Source organism: Amblyomma maculatum, chromosome 2 (assembly GCF_055883805.1).
Source record: "Amblyomma maculatum isolate TAMU_Amacu chromosome 2, ASM5588380v1, whole genome shotgun sequence".
In the NCBI taxonomy this organism is placed as follows: Eukaryota; Metazoa; Arthropoda; class Arachnida; order Ixodida; family Ixodidae; genus Amblyomma; species Amblyomma maculatum.
In genome coordinates this window covers 139,135,553-139,142,796 of record NC_139345.1, presented here as the reverse complement: position 1 = coordinate 139,142,796, position 7,244 = coordinate 139,135,553, and the positions used below count along the sequence as shown (strand labels likewise).

At 42.1% G+C, this 7,244-nt stretch overlaps 1 long non-coding RNA gene across 1 annotated transcript; it reads right to left on the bottom strand.

Annotated features, from left to right (window-relative positions):
- Positions 1 to 453: 453 nt before the first annotated feature.
- On the bottom strand, positions 454 to 6,849 carry LOC146200059 (uncharacterized). The gene is made up of 4 exons (XR_014704792.1): positions 6,711 to 6,849; positions 6,401 to 6,462; positions 5,461 to 5,501; positions 454 to 810 (listed from the first exon to the last, which is right to left on the bottom strand). It is a non-coding gene; the product is annotated as an uncharacterized LOC146200059 (long non-coding RNA).
- Positions 6,850 to 7,244: the final 395 nt, after the last annotated feature.

Here is a 7,244-nt window from a genome sequence, read left to right as displayed (position 1 = left end):
ACCACATCGGACATTCTCCCGTATGCCCCAATTCTCTTGAACATTATACAAACATAGAACGCTGCATTTTTGCCTGCCCTGTTCTAATTTTAGTCATCTTAATTTCCACACTTTCCTCCTCCAATGTGGCGGGCTCTGACCAGCTGAAAGACCAGTTGGCCTTGGTCATTCTGGCCCAGGACATTCTCGACGCCTAATTGTGCGTTCAATAAAGCTGTTTCCCCCTTCCCCTCTACTATATTTCTAAAATGTAAATGTCCTATAACAATGATTTGTGTGAAAATGTACCCGGGCCCTAAAAACATACTACTTATGGTGAAGAGGCTTGTGCTGCGAGCTTATCACAGACAGAATAAGCTACAAGCTATAAGGCTTGAAGACCCTGAAACTTGCCTGACATGCAAAAATATAATTGTGTTACTCGTCGATAAACCACACAATAATGTTATAAAATTAATTTTTAGCTCAAACTTTATTACACTCCAACAATATTTGGGAGATACCACGGCAGCGGAAGAAAATATTACCGGAAATTTGAAATGTCATCTGTATTCGGCATTTCAGCCAGTCAGCCGAACGCAGCGCCAATTGCTCCAGTCGCAACTCCTTTCAGAACAGCAATAAGGATAGCATTAAGCGTGATAAAGTATTCGTCACTGGAGTGGTCCAGCTCTGTACTCGAAAGAGTTTGCAGAACGTCGACTACTTTCTGGCGGTCCTCTGCGGTGAACGAAGATATATCATTTTGGAGGATCTTGCCCAGGGTTTCCACTGTGCTTCCTGCCTTCACCAGCACGGATGGGTCATAACCTAAGGGGTATAAAAATATTTTTCATTTCCAGGTTAGCGCCCAAGTGTTCGAATCACAATAGTGGAGTGGCATAAGAGGACTTTTACATAGTAAGGAAAATAAATGTTTCTTTTTATTAGTACAAAGGATTACTTTTCATAATTAGGCATTCATGGCTAATGCAATGACAAATTACATCAACCATGCGTAACAATGCGTTCCTTAAGGCACTTCTCCCATCATGTCGATGGAATGAAAATTTCAAACTCTACTTTTGTATGACGGCAAAAACGTTTCCAAGATACGAAGCCTAATGTGGCGCTGCTCCGTTGCCTCAGTGGTCAAGTGAGTGATCTAGAGATTGCTTGAATGGCGATACCCATTATCTCTCCTGCCAAATACAGATGTTTCTCGTGATTTCAATGACAGCGGAAGTGGTTTGATGGGCTCTCGAATGTGTAGCGATTAGTACCGCAGACTGAGGAATAAGCGAGGTAAGATATTCACTTAAAAATCACTGATCTCAAAAGCAAAATACTTGAGCATAAACAGCAGGAGGCCGCAGAATCAGTATGCTGTCAGACAGAATATAAGGATTTCATCGACCATAGGTTAGCAAATAAAATATCTAGTAGTAAGATTCAGGATGCCATTAAATTCAAAATGTTATTTCTTTTTTCTCTATTGTACAATAATTGCTCCGAATCGTCGAATACGGGGGTACCTATCGAAAAACCTGTATTTTAAAACATATGATATGCACCAAATCATCTTTGCAATAGCCACAACTCACCCCCTTTCAAAACTTCCGGCCCTTGATCCGACACCTACAGATTCAATAACATCGACTTGAGAGTCGGTGTTATTCAATCGTCGATTTTTTAGGCGAATATATTAAACTCTATAAACCAAACATGCCACATCTGTGATAGATGCGGGCGTTAATTACGCAGGGGTAGACATTAGTAACAGAATTTTTCACGTATCTCGGGATCGCCCACAAATGAAGGAGGTTCTAGCCTCGTCCGAACAACGTCAACGAATGTTTCAAAGAAATCAAAAACACAAACAAATTCTTCAACAATATAGAAGAGGCAAAGCACTTTCAGAAATATTTATAACGGCCACACGCGTTTGAAGAAACGCCAGCCTGGCTCATGATAGCACTTTACAGACACGCATGTGCACTTTTACATATGTGCGCGCACACAAACACATGCACGCAAAAAATAAGCACATGACACAATGGATTTCATGCCAGTAGAAACCGCCGTGTGAGAGGCCGCCAGATTCAAACGCGAGAATGACGGAAAGTGAAAAATAAACCACAATCAGACCAACTTGCGAATGTGCAAACCCAACATAAGACGGTTGTGATTACTGATATCGAGCCAGGCATCCTGAAGAGTGAAGTTGAATGGGCCTTAGCCAGCCTTGCTAAGAACAAAGATAGCGGAATTGATGGCATTCCAGCTGAGTTGCTTCAAAACCTCAACCATGACGCTGTTAACATTCTGCATACATTATGTCAGAAGATTTAAACAACCCTGCAGTGGCCATAGGATTGGAGGAGGTCAGTTTACATCCCCATTCCAAAGAAAAGCTGTGCCAAAGATTGTTCCAACTACCGCACGATCGCGCCTATTTCGCATGCTAGCAAGGTGATGTTGAAAATCCTCCAAGGTAGGCTGCAGGAGTATGTGGATCGGGAGCTTCCGGACGTGCAAGCTGGGTTTCGCAAGGGCAGAGGAACTAGAGACCAAGTTGCCAACCTTCGCTGGATCATGGAAAAAGCAAGAGAGTTCCAGAAACCCATCTACTTCTGCTTTATTCATTATGCGAAAGCGTTTGACTGCGTAGATCACAGCAGATTGTGGCAAGCTCTCCGAGAGATGGGAGTTCCAATTCACCTCATCTGTCTCCTCAGCAACCTGTATGAGGGCAAGAGGCCACAGTCAGAACTGGGCATGGTCTTACTGATTGGTTTCCGATCGAGAAAGGAGTGAGGCAAGGCTGCATACTGTCGCCCTGCCTATTTAACCTATATGCAGAGTGCATCATGAGGAAGGCCGGTCTGGACGAGTCTTCAGCTGGAGTGAAGATTGCTGGAAAACGTATCAACAACCTTAGATATGCGGATGATACTACTTTAATGGCAGAAAGTGAAGTGGAACTCAAGAGACTTCTGATGCGCGTACAAGAAGAGAGTGAGAAGTTTGGGCTTAAACTGAACATTAAAAAGACAAAGATCATGGCGTCTTGCGCTATCAAGTCCTGGAGCATCAATAGACAAGAAGTGCAAGCTGCGACAGATTTTCTGTTCTTGGGCTCCAAGATTAACTCGAAAGGAGACTGCAGCCATGAAATTAGGAGACGCCTGCTTCTGGGAAAGAGAGCAATGGTTAGCCTTGACCGCCTAGTAAAGAGCAGAGATATTAGTCTGCGAACCAAGATCCGTAAAACTCGTGCTATGGTCTTTCCAGTTGTGATGTATGGATGAGAGAGTTGGACTGTGAAAAAGGCTGACCGCCGAAGAATTGACGCGTTTGAATTGTGGCGCTGGCGAAGACTCTTGAGAGTTCCTTGGACTGCCAGAAGATCAAATCAGTCGATATTGTCGACCTTAAACCCTGACTGCTCATTGGAGGGTCAAATTCTGAAGTTAAAGCTCAGCTACTTTGGTCATCTGATGAGAAGAGAGGAGTCGCTGGAGAAAGATTTGATGTTGAGAAAGGTTGAGGGTCGCCGGAAAAGGTGTAGGCAGCGAATGCGATGTTGAGATGGCATCCTTGAGGCACTGCAGATGAAGTTATGTGATGTTAGGAAGATAGTGAGAGACCGGAAAGCGTGGCGTGACATGGTCCATAGGGTCACGAAGAGTCGGACACGACTGAACGACTGAACTGAACTGACTGGATAATAAAGGAGGCAATGAACCTGGTAAGCTATATGGCCGAATAATGCAAAAGCTAAACAAAATGGCCCCTAAAATACAGCCGAACTCACAAAAAACTGCCTTTTAAAATATTATGACATGCACTAGCATCATCATTGTAATAGTCGCCTCAACCGATTGCAAAACTGCCTGCCCTTAATCATAGGCCGACAGATTCAGTAATATCCACTCCCATATTGTCGATTTTAGAGGAAAATATATTAAACTCACGCACAATGCTCTATAAACCAAACATCCTACCTCAGTCATCGATGCTGTCGCTAAATATTCAGGTGTAGAGAATTGTAACACAAATTTTCACGTATTCCAGGATCGCCCACAAATTAAGGCTGTCTAACCTCGTCCGAATAATGCTAACAAATGTTTCAATAAATAACAACAGAATGGAAATAAATTCATTCAAGCACCGCATTTGAATACAACTTTCATTTTTTTGTTTATTTTTAACCATGTACAATCTTCTTAATTGCTCGAATGTTGGTTATTTTGTCACGATTAGTGCTCGTTTCTCTTGTTCGAAACGTGGTCCTGTATGACGTAGTGGTATAGTAACAGTGCACCCACGTTGGTTTAATTTGTTTTATTTTACAGAGTTCGTAGGCTGGCATTTTAAATTGCGATAAATATATAGGGTGAAGAAGATAGTCTAGACTCAAAACGTAGATCACTTATTTTCAAACCAGTCTAAAATTTAACTCAAAGCACTGAGCATTAGAATGAGTTTTCAGATGCTTGTAGAAGAATAGTTCAGGTAAACAGACATTAGCTAGCATATAAAACACATATGAGTGCCACACGTGGAGATAAAAGTGGTTTTCTATTGGTGCAGACGCCCCGTTATGTTTTTAGGAAGGCCTAGTTGACATCCTACTTCCATATGTTTATACACCCTTGCAGACGCTTATTCTGCATCCAATAGTGGCTAAGTTTATAATAAGCCTCACCTCAATAATTGGGGCTCTCGCAACTGCACAGGCTCATTTAAAGTCCTCAGAGGGCACTTCAGACCAGAATGGAATGAAAAATCCTGCAATGTATTAGATCATTGGCGCAATTTGTTTTCTTTCTGCATGCAATAGTATTTCTGACAATTACATAGTCGTTTACGCAGAGCCCTCAAAATAAATGGATTAATGAAAAATTGGTAAGTAACATTTAGGTACTTAAACTCGAGTGCTGCAAACGAGGTAACTTTGGTGAAGCATTGTTTTTGTCGAGAGTGAAAGCCAGCTCATTTTAACATTCATAACTAGACAAATTATACCTGCACGTCCGTTAGCGTCATAAATAGAGCACACTTCAGAACAACAGTAGTATCTCGCTCATGACATCGGTGCAGCCCACGAGAAAGCTCGCTCCTCTGGGGTCAGAATTTACTTATAGCAGCAGCGGATCGTCCACAGATGAACACTCATTTATTGCAACAATATAAGGCGTGTAGCAACGGACCACTTCCCACAGCTCATTTATCTAAATGATCGATCTGTAGGCCGGAATTCTATTCTGCGACTGTGGGGGGCGCAGGTTGAGGCCAAATCATTGCAGCCATTGTTACTAATACAGCAGGTAAAAGCCCTTCATAACAGCCATAATAATATGAGGCCGAACATTAGACGCTCGTACTCTTAAGAGAGAAACTTATTGTAAAGGGCAGTTCAACTTTAATACTTGACTTACACACATATTACGACAGTGCTGAAGGTGTAGTACTCACCTTTCTTAAGCGGCGACTCCTCACTCTCGGCTGTAAATCCCCTGGAAAGAAACATTTGACAGCAAGATTTAATGGGCATCAAAATAGTCCATTATAAAACGAAGTCTTTAGAAAGTATGTAACTTACACTGCAGCAGCACCTTTGTGTTTCCACGGGAAGGCGATATGAAAAATAGACACAGATATTGCCATGGGAACATTAATCCCAAAGTATGTATTCTCACATCTTCATAACATAAGAACTACTCTAGTGAATCGGAGATGCGTACAGAAAATGTTGTCAATTGCTTTAGGAACGTCGTACCGTCACTCAGTTGTTGGTGTTCACGGTAACACAATATCTACGTATAATATTTCTGCACCAACCAGACAGCCAAAGGAATATAAAGGAAAGGGGATTAGGTGAGTCGCTCAGTTCGCTACTCTACATACGGGAAAAGCTTTAAAAAGAAATCAACAATACAAGAGGAGAAAGCAAAATAAGTTTAGCGTGTGTCCGCAGGCTAGTGCTCTTAAGGTACAACTTCCGCACGGCAGTTCCCTCTTTAGCTTAATCCTGTGTCGTTTGCGAATATTCAAAGGGTCTTTACCACTGTTCTCTGAGCCAAAAGCGCTATGTAAAGTATCTTACTTGAGGGCTTCCGTAACTGAATTGGGTTTGAAGCCACAGTCAGTGGCAGACAGGACAACATCTCCAAGATTAAATAGACCACACTGAATATTTATGTAGGAGAGTTTAAACACCTTGGTGCTTGCCTAATCTCGATGTTTTGAGGCATGAAATTTCTAAACTTTCGCTCGCAAAGATTACTATGTCATCAATAGGAAAAAGCGAAATTATATTTATAAGCTGCAGCACTCAGAATAGTGAAAAGAAACGAGTTCGGCTAGAAACATAGGAAATCATTGTTGAAATTCAACTACTCTAGGATTCTCTTACATGCTGTCGCAGCCATGGCCACAAGCACCAGGACGGGGAAGGCCTTCATGTTGGCTGTACAACTGCAGCGGAAGGGAACATCTTGAAGATAGCCGGTGGCGCTCACGAAAGGCGTTTAATTCGTACTAGCGATGAGACCAATAGACAATTTCATCACTGCGTTTAAACTATTCTGCTTATCTAAGCTCCACTGCACTGAAACATGCTGGGAAGCTGCACTTTCATTTCTCTTAAAACACGCGAATAAGCTATGGGGATGCATTTCATTTGTGTTTTAATTTTAATTTTCAGACACTGAAGAGCACTTTACCTGAAATGACTTGGTGTATCGTCAATGCAGAGCAACAGGAGAAGCAAGTTTCTTGGCTCACAAGCGGGTTGGATAGCTTATATTGCTGGGCTCTCAAACGTATAGGCGGCATATCAGCAAAGAATTCGCGTGAACTAAAAGCTAATCAACACCAGGGCTCTGGTACTATGGTTTATTTCATTCAGCCTTGCATATTCTTCCGTCTTATCCATGTATCAACTCCAATTCAGCCTACAATTGTAATCAAGGCAAATAAACCCGGCGAACTTATCTGCTCATTGTGGCAGCCTCCTGCTATCATTAAGCCTTCATTGCCATGTGAACAGATTGACCAAACGTCAGCAATACGCAATTTTCCAAGAAACCGAAACCATATCCGAAACCATTGTTTTTCTGGATGTTATCTATGCCTTGGACAGACTATTTTACATTACGCCCTATTTATCGACCTATTTTACCAGACGGTCCGAACATGTATTAAGGGTCGCCTGTGCACTTTAAAAGCGCTTGTTTTCCAAACTTTGATAAGGATTT